Source organism: Micromesistius poutassou (genome assembly GCF_964030765.1).
Source record: "Micromesistius poutassou genome assembly, contig: SCAFFOLD_5269, whole genome shotgun sequence".
NCBI lineage: Eukaryota > Metazoa > Chordata > Actinopteri > Gadiformes > Gadidae > Micromesistius > Micromesistius poutassou.
In genome coordinates, this window is record NW_028179420.1 from 1680 (window position 1) to 16987 (window position 15308).

General features: G+C 46.5%; 1 long non-coding RNA gene across 1 annotated transcript; it reads left to right on the top strand.

The window, feature by feature from the left end:
- Positions 1–1581: 1581 nt before the first annotated feature.
- On the top strand, positions 1582–2747 carry LOC311372853. The gene is made up of 3 exons (XR_014642088.1): positions 1582–1769; positions 1855–1928; positions 2085–2747. It is a non-coding gene; the product is annotated as an uncharacterized lncRNA (long non-coding RNA).
- The last annotated feature ends 12561 nt before the right edge of the window (positions 2748–15308 follow it).

The following is a 15308-nucleotide window of genomic DNA, read 5'->3' on the forward strand; positions in this document are numbered from 1 at the left end:
CAGTTTTTATGCGTGCAAAATGCTTTCAGAGCGAGAAAAGCATGTTTTGACCCACAATGTGTTTTGACCCTAACACGTGAATTATAGTCAAAACAACTGCTCTCCACTTCCAAATGGTGCGCGATGGCATAAATAACCCTATTTAAGCTCAGTTACACGTTTGCATTGAAAGGGACTGAGTTATCAACTTTTCCAGTTTTTATGCGTGCAAAATGCTTTTCAGAGCGAGAAAAGCATGTTTTGACCCACAATGTGTTTTTGACCCTAACACGTGAATTATAGTCAAAACAACTGCTCTCCACTTCCAAATGGTGGCGCGATGGCATAAATAACCCTATTTAAGCTCAGTTACACGTTTGCATTGAAAGGGACTGAGTTATCAACTTTTCCAGTTTTTATGCGTGCAAAATGCTTTTCAGAGCGAGAAAAGCATGTTTTGACCCACAATGTGTTTTTGACCCTAACACGTGAACTATAGTCAAAACAACTGCTCTCCACTTCCAAATGGTGCGCGATGGCATAAATAACCCTATTTAAGCTCAGTTACACGTTTGCATTGAAAGGGACTGAGTTATCAACTTTTCCAGTTTTTATGCGTGCAAAATGCTTTTCAGAGCGAGAAAAGCATGTTTTGACCCCACAATGTGTTTTTGACCCTAACACGTGAATTATAGTCAAAACAACTGCTCTCCACTTCCAAATGGTGCGCGATGGCATAAATAACCCTATTTAAGCTCAGTTACACGTTTGCATTGAAAGGGACTGAGTTATCAACTTTTCCAGTTTTTATGCGTGCAAAATGCTTTTCAGAGCGAGAAAAGCATGTTTTGACCCACAATGTGTTTTTGACCCTAACACGTGAATTATAGTCAAAACAACTGCTCTCCACTTCCAAATGGTGCGCGATGGCATAAATAACCCTATTTAAGCTCAGTTACACGTTTGCATTGAAAGGGACTGAGTTATCAACTTTTCCAGTTTTTATGCGTGCAAAATGCTTTTCAGAGCGAGAAAAGCATGTTTTGACCCACAATGTGTTTTTGACCCTAACACGTGAACTATAGTCAAAACAACTGCTCTCCACTTCCAAATGGTGCGCGATGGCATAAATAACCCTATTTAAGCTCAGTTACACGTTTGCATTGAAAGGGACTGAGTTATCAACTTTTCCAGTTTTTATGCGTGCAAAATGCTTTTCAGAGCGAGAAAAGCATGTTTTGACCCACAATGTGTTTTTGACCCTAACACGTGAATTATAGTCAAAACAACTGCTCTCCACTTCCAAATGGTGCGCGATGGCATAAATAACCCTATTTAAGCTCAGTTACACGTTTGCATTGAAAGGGACTGAGTTATTCACTTTTCCAGTTTTTATGCGTGCAAAGTGCTTTTCAGAGCGAGAGAATCACTTTTTGACCAAAAAGGTGCTTTTGACCCTAACACGTGAATTATAGTCAAAACAACTGCTCTCCACTTCCAAATGGTGCGCGATGGCATAAATAACCCTATTTAAGCTCAGTTACACGTTTGCATTGAAAGGGACTGAGTTATCAACTTTTCCAGTTTTTATGCGTGTGTGACCGGGTGAGCCATCTCCCTCCTGGTCACTGCATGATGCTCTGCCAGCCGTGCACAGGTTAATTGGGGGGCGGCGCTGCGTGCGTGATTTTAAAGCAGGTGTGTTGGGCACTACTCTCCCTCTTGACTCCACACTGCAGTGAGTCTGTCGGTCGGCGTGCATGCCCATGTCTCCGCGTCGCAATATTAAGGTAGGCATCCCGTGTCAACTGCAACTGCCAGGTTGTGTTCGTTTTATCGGGCCCTGGGGTTTCATCCTCCCGCTCCGTTGTACAGTACTTGGAGTGACGGTGAACCGGAGGGGGCGAGCAGTTCGGTGGGCGCGTGCTTGGGTGCAGTAGAGCTCGGAGGTAGGCTGCTCGTAATTGTCTGCTGCTGCAGTTTCCTCTCTGCACTAGTTGTGACGCTCTCTCTCTTTCTCGCTGTACAGCGGGACGCGGTAACCAGCGTCTCCCACTCTCCCACTAGTGCTGCACTGATCCATTTGGCGTCCTGGTGTGTTCCAGTCATTGGCCACCACGACGAGGTCCACTCCTGTCCTGGTTCGCGAAGCTGTCCTGGTTCGCGAAGCTGTCCTGGTTCGCGAAGCTGTCCTGGTTCGCGAATAATCAGACGGAGAAGCTCGTACTGGCTCGGGTCGCTATACGTGGCCGCAGCTTCGGTCCAGTGTGGACACAATTCCAAACGAGTGGCTCGCCTGTCTTGGTTGTGTTTTATGTAATTGCTGCTCCTCACGCAGCAATATAAATTTTTAATAATATATTCGTTTGTTTGACTTTTGATTTGTTTCTGTTCAGCCATTCATTGGGTTAAATTAGGATTTCGTTCTTTTGTTAAGTTGTTTATACATAAATTTGTATTATTTGGTTTTGATATTTCTTTTTGTTAATAATTGTAATTGATTTCCCTTTCTTTTAACTGAGAGGTCCCAGATGTCCCCACACTGTGCCTGATCGTAATTTGTGTTTTCTTGTTTTGTACCATAGGTGCTGGGTCCCAGCGAGCGGCAGCCCTTCCCTGGTGGTGGTGTTTGACACAGTTTTGTTGCAGTGCACTGGTGGTTTTAGTTTGCATTTATCCCCTTTTGAGTTTCCTGCCGCCGTGGTAAGCCCAGCCCTGATTGGTGTCTTTTGGTTTAGTTTGCCAGTGTGGTGGTCCCATCTGGGTGCCCTTGTTCTCACCCTGCATTACTTAGTTTTGTTATTTTAATAATTGTTAAATAAAATTTTATTCTTTTTGAAACCACGACCTCTGGACCTTGTGTGATTCCGGACCTGTGTTGGCCTTTAGAGGGCTATTTCCTGGGGTAGAGTCCCAGGTGGCGTTGTTGGCAACCTACATCACACATACACACGCATACACCCTAACACCCGCTCCCGCCACATTCTGGCGTTGTCGGCAGGATCACATTAAAGGGGCGAGGCGTGGTTTCTTTTTTTTTTTCTCTTTCTTTTTTTGTTTGTTGTTTGGCGTATTTGGTTGTGTTTTCTTTTTTTTTTTGACAGGCGAGCCTCTCGAGTGGAGAGACTGTTGAGGAGCCAGGACAGCAGCAGCCGTCCCAAGAACCAGACTTTGGTATTCTGAGTATTGGTAATACCTCACAGTCAGTATGGCGGATGAGGTGCAGCGACTTAGGGATTTAGTGTCACAACTAGAGGCAGACAACGAGCAGCTGCTTCAGGAGCGGGCTGCTTTCCGGGACGTGCCTGGCGGAGCTGCTGCAGGCCCCTCTGGTTCAGTTAGCCATGCCCCGTCTGCGAGTGCTGCTCCTGTCATGGAGCGGCTGGTTGTAGTTCCCAGGGACCGTAAATGCCCCGCGTTTAATGGGAAGACCGGCTTAGGGATAGCTGAGTGGACGGAGGAGATACGGGCGTGCATGCGGGTTCGCCACCTTTCAGCAGCCGATCAGGCCCTCTTTATTTTTGATCACTTGGAGGGAGAAGCCAGAGAGGAGATCAGGTTTAGGCCCCGTGTAGAGCGAGAAGATCCAGTTAAGGTTTTCGCTATTCTGAGGGAACTGTATGGCTGTGCACAGTCCTATGTAACATTGCAGCAGGCCTTTTTCTCCAGAAGGCAGCAGGAGGGGGAGTCTCTGCAGGAGTATTCCCTGGGCCTGATGGCTTTAATGGAGCAGGTTAAACAGTGCGCACCAGATGGTATACCTAATGCTGGGGATCTTCTGCGTGACCAATTCGTAGAGCATGCTCTTGACAGTTCTCTCCGTCGAACGCTTAAACAGTATGTCCGCAACAGGCCGACAGCTTCCTTGTTGGATGTACGTAGTGAGGCTATCAGATGGGAAAGGGAGGGCCAACCAGGTGGGTTTAGGGGGCAAAGTCATTCGGTACCATCAGCTTATGGTCTCCAGTATGGGGTGCAAAGTGATTCCCATTCACGTCATCCTATTGCTCCTCCCAGGTCGGAGATGAGTGATTTAATGGAAATCTTGAACCGTCAGCAGGCCCAGCTTGACCAGCTCACACAGACCATAGCTGCTTTGCAGGCCCCACGACCACCTGGAAATTTCGTTCGCAGGGGCCCTTTGATTTGTCGAAGGTGTCAACAGCCAGGCCACATCGCATGGGAGTGCCGGGGCCCAACTGTACCTCCTCGTTCACGGGCCAATTCTTTCAGTGGTGCAAACCTTCAGGTTCCCAGGACGACCTCCTCAACCCATCAGCCGGAAAACTGATGCCCTCTGAGTCGGCGGGCCTCCGCTCAGATGGGGAAATCAAGGGCTCACAGGAGGAGGTGGTCGCTGATTTGATGTCATCATGTCCAACAACTGATGTTGTGTTTAGTGGTGTTCATGTCCCTTGCTTGGTCGACACTGGGTCTATGGTGTCCACCATTACTGAGAGCTTCTTTCAACAGCAGTTCTCGTCTTGGGGCCAGGATCGGCTTCGGTCTTGCAATTGGCTGCGTCTGCGTGCCGCTAACGGGTTAGATATCCCCTATGTTGGTTACCTGGAGCTTGATGTTGCATTGTGTGGAAAGGTCATTCCTGGCTGTGGAGTGCTAGTTGTTAAAGACCCCCCCGGCACCGCATCGTCTGTCCCTGGCATCTTGGGGATGAACGTCATTCGCAAGTGTTACAGAGAGCTTTTTGGTACTAATGGCCCTTCCCTGTTTGCCTTGCCACCCGTGTCACATGTTCCAGGCCCGGTCTTTGAAGCTCTGCAGCAGTACCATCAGTCTTCGGTCAAAAAGCCAAGCCCGCACACGGGCACTGTGAGGGTCAGGGGTGAGAGGACGATACGAATACCTGGTGGGGTCCTTCAGCTCGTCGCCAGCACCTGCCCTGAGCAGGCCAGTGGCCAGGCTGTACTCTTCGAGCCGTCAGATTCTGGTCTGCCATGCGGCCTGCTTGCTTCTCCCTGTCTTGTTCAGGTCACCCGAGGCACGGTTTACATCCCGGTGGTCAATGTGGGTACGACGGATGTTCTTCTACACCCTCGGACTTGTCTTGGTTCCCTCTGTGGTGCCCAGGTGATCAGTCTACCTCGGGGTGTGACTGAAGTCAATCCAATCACAGCCAGTGTTTCTGCCCAGGGAGACGCCAGTGTAGCCCAAGACGGGCTAGCATCTGTTGACTTGGGCATATTGCCTGAGGAAGACCAGAGGGAGGTGAGGTCATTGTTGCAGCGGTACCATTCAGTCTTTTCCACTCATGATGGTGACTTGGGGTGTTCAAATCTCATATCACACCACATACCACTGTTGGATGACGCACCAGTCCGGCAGCGTTACCGCCGCGTCCCTCCCTCGGAGTACGAAGAAGTAAAGTCTCACATTAACCAACTTCTTGAGGCCAAAATCATTAGGGAAAGTTGCAGTCCCTTTGCGTCGCCGATTGTTCTGGTCAGGAAGAAGGATGGTAAACTTCGATTGTGTGTAGACTATCGCTTGTTGAATGCTAAGACCCGGAAGGATGCGTTCCCTCTCCCTCGCATCGAGGAGAGTTTGGATTTGCTTTATGGAGCTCGTTGGTTTTCCACGATAGATCTGGCTAGCGGGTACAACCAGGTTCCAGTTGCAGAGGACGACAAACCCAAAACAGCGTTCTGTACACCGTTTGGACTTTTTGAGTTTAATCGGATGCCATTTGGGTTATGCAATGCCCCGAGCACCTTTCAGCGGTTAATGCAGAGAATGTTCGGAGGCCAGCAAGGTCAGTCCTTGCTTCTTTACCTAGACGATATCATAGTCTTCTCCTCGTCGGTCAGTGAGCACTTGCAACGACTGGAGGCCGTTCTGGGCCGGCTCCAACAAGAAGGCTTGAAAGTTAAGCGGGAGAAATGTGCATTCTTTCGGCAGCAGGTCAATTATTTGGGGCATGTCATCTCCAGCCAGGGTGTCTCCACCGACCCTGCTAAAATCGAGGCCGTGGCAGAGTGGCCACGACCACGTCAAGTGGTTGAGTTGCGGTCATTTCTTGGTTTCGCGAGTTACTACCGGCGTTTTGTAGAGGGCTTCGCAAAACTGGCTGCCCCCCTCCACAAGCTGGTGGCGACTCTTGCTGGCACGAAGTCTAGGAGAGGGTCAGGACAGGTCTTGGGTGATGCTTGGACATCCCACTGCGAGGAGAGTTTTGAGGCCCTTAAGTCTAGGCTGATTTCCGCTCCTGTGTTGAACTATGCCGATTTCTCACGTCCCTTCATTCTGGAGATTGATGCGAGTTATAGTGGTTTGGGGGCCATCCTTTCCCAGGAGACAGAAAATGGCGTAAGACCGGTGGCTTATGCTAGCAGAGGCCTTCGGCCCACGGAGCGCAACATGAGCAACTACAGCTCGATGAAACTGGAGTTCTTGGCACTTAAGTGGGCCATGTCTGAAAAATTCCGTGACTATCTGCTGGGACACAAGTGTGTTGTCTTCACAGACAACAACCCACTGAGTCACCTTCGTTCGGCCAAGCTTGGGGCTACCGAGCAGCGATGGGCTTCACAGCTTGCCATCTTCGACTTTGAAATAAAGTATCGTTCAGGTCGCAGCAATAAAAATGCAGACGCACTCTCCCGTAAGCCTGAGGTTGTATCCAGCGCCAACGAACAACTTGCGCCTGGTACAGCAGTTCCCAAGGTCCTTCAGGAAGCGTCAGGTCCAGTGTCGGGGGTGACGCTGACCCAGTCCATCGTCTCTGTCCTCCCAGGCCATTCCACTGTCGACATTGGCTCCTTGCAGGAGGCTGATCCCCTCCTGAAGGAGGTCCTGTCTTTCTGGAAGAGACAAATCCAGCCTTCTGCAGCTGAACGGCGTCAGTTGTCACGAGCCGTCATGGCCGTGTTACGCCAGTGGGACCGCCTGGTTGAACATGAGGGGGTGCTGCATCGCCGGATCTTCCACCCTGATGGTGGAGAGGAGATTTTTCAGCTTCTCCTACCAGCCATTCTCAAAGAGGAAACCTTGACACAACTTCACCAACAGCATGGTCATCAGGGCGTTGAACGGACCACCGAATTGGTCAGGCGCAGTTGCTATTGGCCAGGAATGTCCTCAGACATAAAGAGATGGGTACAAGAATGCGAACGCTGTCAAGTTGCAAAAGACTCTGGCTCGACACCACATAGCTTCATGGGCCATTTGTTGGCATCCAGGCCAAACGAGATTGTGGCTGTGGATTTCACGCTGCTGGAACCTTCCCAGAGTGGCATTGAAAATGTTCTTGTCATGACCGATGTCTTTAGCAAATTCTCTATAGCTGTTCCCACCCGGGATCAGCAGGCTTCTACTGTTGCCCAGGTTTTGTTGAATGAATGGTTCTACCGATATGGTGTCCCGAGTCGCTTTCACTCAGACCAAGGTCGTTGCTTTGAGAGTCGGTTGATCCAACAACTTTGCTGCTTGTATGGTGTCACCAAATCCCGCACCACTCCATACCATCCTGCTGGGAATGGGCAGTGCGAACGGTTCAATCGAACGCTCCATAATCTGCTTCGCACCCTACCAGCATCACGGAAACGGGACTGGGCCTCTTGCTTGCCACAGCTGCTTTTCAGCTATAACAGCACGCCTCATCAGGGAACCGGAGAATCCCCTTTCTTCTTGATGTTTGGGCGAGAGCCACAGCTCCCCATTGACTTCCTTCTCGGTCGGGTCAAGGACCCTGTTCCAGGCGAGGTACAGGATTGGATCATTGAGCATCAATCGAGACTCGAGATAGCATTCGAGGGTGCTAAGGAGCGGCTGTTAGCCGCTGCAGGCCGCAGAAAGGAGCGGCATGATCAGAAGGTCAGAGAGGTGCCACTCCAGGTCGGTCAGTTGGTATATGTGCGGGACCATGGTGTTAGGGGTCGGCACAAGATCCAGGACATCTGGAGTTCTTTGGTCTACCAAGTGGTGAAAGCTTCAGGTCAGGGAGCAGTTTACACCGTTGCTCCTGTGGAGGCTTTACATCAAGTGCGGACAGTACACCGTGACATGTTGAAGGCTATAGTCAGGCCAGAGCCACTTGCGCCACCTCTAGAGGGGCAACCTCCCCCAGCTTTGCTGGAAGCTGATAGCGACTCTTCTGCTGGTGATCTTTACTTGTTGGTTCCAGAAACCCCGTTGCCCCTCACCCCAGTAGTGCCAAGCTCAGTTGACCCCTCAGGCCACCTTTTGAGAGGCCGACAAGAAGGTGGGTCCAGCTCCGGTACAGCTCCACAGCTGGGAGGTCCTGGACCAGCCCCTTGGTGCTCACCTAGAGATCAACCCAGTTTTAGTCAACAGGCTCCGCGTCGTACACCTCGTTCAACTGCTGGTCAGCACCCAAATGTCTATCGCCTTCCACGCTCTGCCGGTCAGGTAGATGACGTTGTTGGTGAGCGGCCCATGCTTAACGCTCAGTCTGCTTATTTTAGGCCTTGGAGCTGAGGTTTGGTCGAGGTTCATCGTTGGGGCACCGATGAAAATAAAGGGGGGGTAGATGTGACCGGGTGAGCCATCTCCCTCCTGGTCACTGCATGATGCTCTGCCAGCCGTGCACAGGTTAATTGGGGGGCGGCGCTGCGTGCGTGATTTAAAGCAGGTGTGTTGGGCACTACTCTCCCTCTTGACTCCACACTGCAGTGAGTCTGTCGGTCGGCGTGCATGCCCATGTCTCCGCGTCGCAATATTAAGGTAGGCATCCCGTGTCAACTGCAACTGCCAGGTTGTGTTCGTTTTATCGGGCCCTGGGGTTTCATCCTCCCGCTCCGTTGTACAGTACTTGGAGTGACGGTGAGCCGGAGGGGGCGAGCAGTTCGGTGGGCGCGTGCTTGGGTGCAGTAGAGCTCGGAGGTAGGCTGCTCGTTATTGTCTGCTGCTGCAGTTTCCTCTCTGCACTAGTTGTGACGCTCTCTCTCTTTCTCGCTGTACAGCGGGACGCGGTAACCAGCGTCTCCCACTCTCCCACTAGTGCTGCACTGATCCATTTGGCGTCCTGGTGTGTTCCAGTCATTGGCCACCACGACGAGGTCCGCTCCTGTCCTGGTTCGCGAAGCTGTCCTGGTTCGCGAAGCTGTCCTGGTTCGAGAATAATCAGACGGAGAAGCTCGTACTGGCTCGGGTCGCTATACGTGGCCGCAGCTTCGGTCCAGTGTGGACACAATTCCAAACGAGTGGCTCGCCTGTCTTGGTTGTGTTTTATGTAATTGCTGCTCCTCACGCAGCAATATAAATTTTTAATAATATATTCGTTTGTTTGACTTTTGATTTGTTTCTGTTCAGCCATTCATTGGGTTAAATTAGGATTTCGTTCTTTTGTTAAGTTGTTTATACATAAATTTGTATTATTTGGTTTTGATATTTCTTTTTGTTAATAATTGTAATTGATTTCCCTTTCTTTTAACTGAGAGGTCCCAGATGTCCCCACACTGTGCCTGATCGTAATTTGTGTTTTCTTGTTTTGTACCATAGGTGCTGGGTCCCAGCGAGCGGCAGCCCTTCCCTGGTGGTGGTGTTTGACACAGTTTTGTTGCAGTGCACTGGTGGTTTTAGTTTGCATTTATCCCCTTTTGAGTTTCCTGCCGCCGTGGTAAGCCCAGCCCTGATTGGTGTCTTTTGGTTTAGTTTGCCAGTGTGGTGGTCCCATCTGGGTGCCCTTGTTCTCCCCCTGCATTACTTAGTTTTGTTATTTTAATAATTGTTAAATAAAATTTTATTCTTTTTGAAACCACGACCTCTGGACCTTGTGTGATTCCGGACCTGTGTTGGCCTTTAGAGGGCTATTTCCTGGGGTAGAGTCCCAGGTGGCGTTGTTGGCAACCTACATCACACATACACACGCATACACCCTAACACCCGCTCCCGCCACACGTGCAAAATGCTTTTCAGAGCGAGAAAAGCATGTTTTGACCCACAATGTGTTTTTGACCCTAACACGTGAATTATAGTCAAAACAACTGCTCTCCACTTCCAAATGGTGCGCGATGGCATAAATAACCCTATTTAAGCTCAGTTACACGTTTGCATTGGAAGGGACTGAGTTATCAACTTTTCCAGTTTTTATGCGTGCAAAATGCTTTTCAGAGCGAGAAAAGCATGTTTTGACCCACAATGTGTTTTTGACCCTAACACGTGAATTATAGTCAAAACAACTGCTCTCCACTTCCAAATGGTGCGCGATGGCATACATAACCCTATTTAAGCTCAGTTACACGTTTGCATTTAAAGGGACTGAGTTATCAACTTTTCCAGTTTTTATGCGTGCAAAATGCTTTTCAGAGCGAGAAAAGCATGTTTTGACCCACAATGTGTTTTTGACCCTAACACGTGAATTATAGTCAAAACAACTGCTCTCCACTTCCAAATGGTGCGCGATGGCATAAATAACCCTATTTAAGCTCAGTTACACGTTTGCATTGAAAGTGACTGAGTTATTCACTTTTCCAGTTTTTATGCGTGCAAAGTGCTTTTCAGAGCGAGAGAATCACTTTTTGACCAAAAAGGTGCTTTTGACCCTAACACGTGAATTATAGTCAAAACAACTGCTCTCCACTTCCAAATGTTGCGCGATGGCATAAATAACCCTATTTAAGCTCAGTTACACGTTTGCATTGAAAGGGACTGAGTTATCAACTTTTCCAGTTTTTATGCGTGCAAAATGCTTTTCAGAGCGAGAAAAGCATGTTTTGACCCACAATGTGTTTTTGACCCTAACACGTGAATTATAGTCAAAACAACTGCTCTCCACTTCCAAATGGTGCGCGATGGCATAAATAACCCTATTTAAGCTCAGTTACACGTTTGCATTGAAAGGGACTGAGTTATCAACTTTTCCAGTTTTTATGCGTGCAAAATGCTTTTCAGAGCGAGAAAAGCATGTTTTGACCCACAATGTGTTTTTGACCCTAACACGTGAATTATAGTCAAAACAACTGCTCTCCACTTCCAAATGGTGCGCGATGGCATAAATAACCCTATTTAAGCTCAGTTACACGTTTGCATTGAAAGGGACTGAGTTATCAACTTTTCCAGTTTTTATGCGTGCAAAATGCTTTTCAGAGCGAGAAAAGCATGTTTTGACCCACAATGTGTTTTTGACCCTAACACGTGAATTATAGTCAAAACAACTGCTCTCCACTTCCAAATGGTGCGCGATGGCATAAATAACCCTATTTAAGCTCAGTTACACGTTTGCATTGAAAGGGACTGAGTTATCAACTTTTCCAGTTTTTATGTGTGCAAAATGCTTTTCAGAGCGAGAAAAGCATGTTTTGACCCACAATGTGTTTTTGACCCTAACACGTGAATTATAGTCAAAACAACTGCTCTCCACTTCCAAATGGTGCGCGATGGCATAAATAACCCTATTTAAGCTCAGTTACACGTTTGCATTGAAAGTGACTGAGTTATTCACTTTTCCAGTTTTTATGCGTGCAAAGTGCTTTTCAGAGCGAGAGAATCACTTTTTGACCAAAAAGGTGCTTTTGACCCTAACACGTGAATTATAGTCAAAACAACTGCTCTCCACTTCCAAATGGTGCGCGATGGCATAAATAACCCTATTTAAGCTCAGTTACACGTTTGCATTGAAAGGGACTGAGTTATCAACTTTTCCAGTTTTTATGCGTGCAAAATGCTTTTCAGAGCGAGAAAAGCATGTTTTGACCCACAATGTGTTTTTGACCCTAACACGTGAATTATAGTCAAAACAACTGCTCTCCACTTCCAAATGGTGCGCGATGGCATAAATAACCCTATTTAAGCTCAGTTACACGTTTGCATTGAAAGGGACTGAGTTATCAACTTTTCCAGTTTTTATGCGTGCAAAATGCTTTTCAGAGCGAGAAAAGCATGTTTTGACCCACAATGTGTTTTTGACCCTAACACGTGAATTATAGTCAAAACAACTGCTCTCCACTTCCAAATGGTGCGCGATGGCATAAATAACCCTATTTAAGCTCAGTTACACGTTTGCATTGAAAGGGACTGAGTTATTCACTTTTCCAGTTTTTATGCGTGCAAAGTGCTTTTCAGAGCGAGAGAATCACTTTTTGACCAAAAAGGTGCTTTTGACCCTAACACGTGAATTATAGTCAAAACAACTGCTCTCCACTTCCAAATGGTGCGCGATGGCATAAATAACCCTATTTAAGCTCAGTTACACGTTTGCATTGAAAGGGACTGAGTTATCAACTTTTCCAGTTTTTATGCGTGCAAAATGCTTTTCAGAGCGAGAAAAGCATGTTTTGACCCACAATGTGTTTTTGACCCTAACACGTGAATTATAGTCAAAACAACTGCTCTCCACTTCCAAATGGTGCGCGATGGCATAAATAACCCTATTTAAGCTCAGTTACACGTTTGCATTGGAAGGGACTGAGTTATCAACTTTTCCAGTTTTTATGCGTGCAAAATGCTTTTCAGAGCGAGAAAAGCATGTTTTGACCCACAATGTGTTTTTGACCCTAACACGTGAATTATAGTCAAAACAACTGCTCTCCACTTCCAAATGGTGCGCGATGGCATACATAACCCTATTTAAGCTCAGTTACACGTTTGCATTTAAAGGGACTGAGTTATCAACTTTTCCAGTTTTTATGCGTGCAAAATGCTTTTCAGAGCGAGAAAAGCATGTTTTGACCCACAATGTGTTTTTGACCCTAACACGTGAATTATAGTCAAAACAACTGCTCTCCACTTCCAAATGGTGCGCGATGGCATAAATAACCCTATTTAAGCTCAGTTACACGTTTGCATTGAAAGTGACTGAGTTATTCACTTTTCCAGTTTTTATGCGTGCAAAGTGCTTTTCAGAGCGAGAGAATCACTTTTTGACCAAAAAGGTGCTTTTGACCCTAACACGTGAATTATAGTCAAAACAACTGCTCTCCACTTCCAAATGTTGCGCGATGGCATAAATAACCCTATTTAAGCTCAGTTACACGTTTGCATTGAAAGGGACTGAGTTATCAACTTTTCCAGTTTTTATGCGTGCAAAATGCTTTTCAGAGCGAGAAAAGCATGTTTTGACCCACAATGTGTTTTTGACCCTAACACGTGAATTATAGTCAAAACAACTGCTCTCCACTTCCAAATGGTGCGCGATGGCATAAATAACCCTATTTAAGCTCAGTTACACGTTTGCATTGAAAGGGACTGAGTTATCAACTTTTCCAGTTTTTATGCGTGCAAAATGCTTTTCAGAGCGAGAAAAGCATGTTTTGACCCACAATGTGTTTTTGACCCTAACACGTGAATTATAGTCAAAACAACTGCTCTCCACTTCCAAATGGTGCGCGATGGCATAAATAACCCTATTTAAGCTCAGTTACACGTTTGCATTGAAAGGGACTGAGTTATCAACTTTTCCAGTTTTTATGCGTGCAAAATGCTTTTCAGAGCGAGAAAAGCATGTTTTGACCCACAATGTGTTTTTGACCCTAACACGTGAATTATAGTCAAAACAACTGCTCTCCACTTCCAAATGGTGCGCGATGGCATAAATAACCCTATTTAAGCTCAGTTACACGTTTGCATTGAAAGGGACTGAGTTATTCACTTTTCCAGTTTTTATGCGTGCAAAGTGCTTTTCAGAGCGAGAGAATCACTTTTTGACCAAAAAGGTGCTTTTGACCCTAACACGTGAATTATAGTCAAAACAACTGCTCTCCACTTCCAAATGGTGCGCGATGGCATAAATAACCCTATTTAAGCTCAGTTACACGTTTGCATTGAAAGGGACTGAGTTATCAACTTTTCCAGTTTTTATGCGTGCAAAATGCTTTTCAGAGCGAGAAAAGCATGTTTTGACCCACAATGTGTTTTTGACCCTAACACGTGAATTATAGTCAAAACAACTGCTCTCCACTTCCAAATGGTGCGCGATGGCATAAATAACCCTATTTAAGCTCAGTTACACGTTTGCATTGAAAGTTACTGAGTTATTCACTTTTCCAGTTTTTATGCGTGCAAAGTGCTTTTCAGAGCGAGAGAATCACTTTTTGACCAAAAAGGTGCTTTTGACCATAACACGTGAATTATAGTCAAAACAACTGCTCTCCACTTCCAAATGGTGCGCGATGGCATAAATAACCCTATTTAAGCTCAGTTACACGTTTGCATTGGAAGGGACTGAGTTATCAACTTTTCCAGTTTTTATGCGTGCAAAATGCTTTTCAGAGCGAGAAAAGCATGTTTTGACCCACAATGTGTTTTTGACCCTAACACGTGAATTATAGTCAAAACAACTGCTCTCCACTTCCAAATGGTGCGCGATGGCATACATAACCCTATTTAAGCTCAGTTACACGTTTGCATTTAAAGGGACTGAGTTATCAACTTTTCCAGTTTTTATGCGTGCAAAATGCTTTTCAGAGCGAGAAAAGCATGTTTTGACCCACAATGTGTTTTTGACCCTAACACGTGAATTATAGTCAAAACAACTGCTCTCCACTTCCAAATGGTGCGCGATGGCATAAATAACCCTATTTAAGCTCAGTTACACGTTTGCATTGAAAGTGACTGAGTTATTCACTTTTCCAGTTTTTATGCGTGCAAAGTGCTTTTCAGAGCGAGAGAATCACTTTTTGACCAAAAAGGTGCTTTTGACCCTAACACGTGAATTATAGTCAAAACAACTGCTCTCCACTTCCAAATGTTGCGCGATGGCATAAATAACCCTATTTAAGCTCAGTTACACGTTTGCATTGAAAGGGACTGAGTTATCAACTTTTCCAGTTTTTATGCGTGCAAAATGCTTTTCAGAGCGAGAAAAGCATGTTTTGACCCACAATGTGTTTTTGACCCTAACACGTGAATTATAGTCAAAACAACTGCTCTCCACTTCCAAATGGTGCGCGATGGCATACATAACCCTATTTAAGCTCAGTTACACGTTTGCATTTAAAGGGACTGAGTTATCAACTTTTCCAGTTTTTATGCGTGCAAAATGCTTTTCAGAGCGAGAAAAGCATGTTTTGACCCACAATGTGTTTTTGACCCTAACACGTGAATTATAGTCAAAACAACTGCTCTCCACTTCCAAATGGTGCGCGATGGCATAAATAACCCTATTTAAGCTCAGTTACACGTTTGCATTGAAAGTGACTGAGTTATTCACTTTTCCAGTTTTTATGCGTGCAAAGTGCTTTTCAGAGCGAGAGAATCACTTTTTGACCAAAAAGGTGCTTTTGACCCTAACACGTGAATTATAGTCAAAACAACTGCTCTCCACTTCCAAATGTTGCGCGATGGCATAAATAACCCTATTTAAGCTCAGTTACACGTTTGCATTGAAAGGGACTGAGTTATCAACTTTTCCAGTT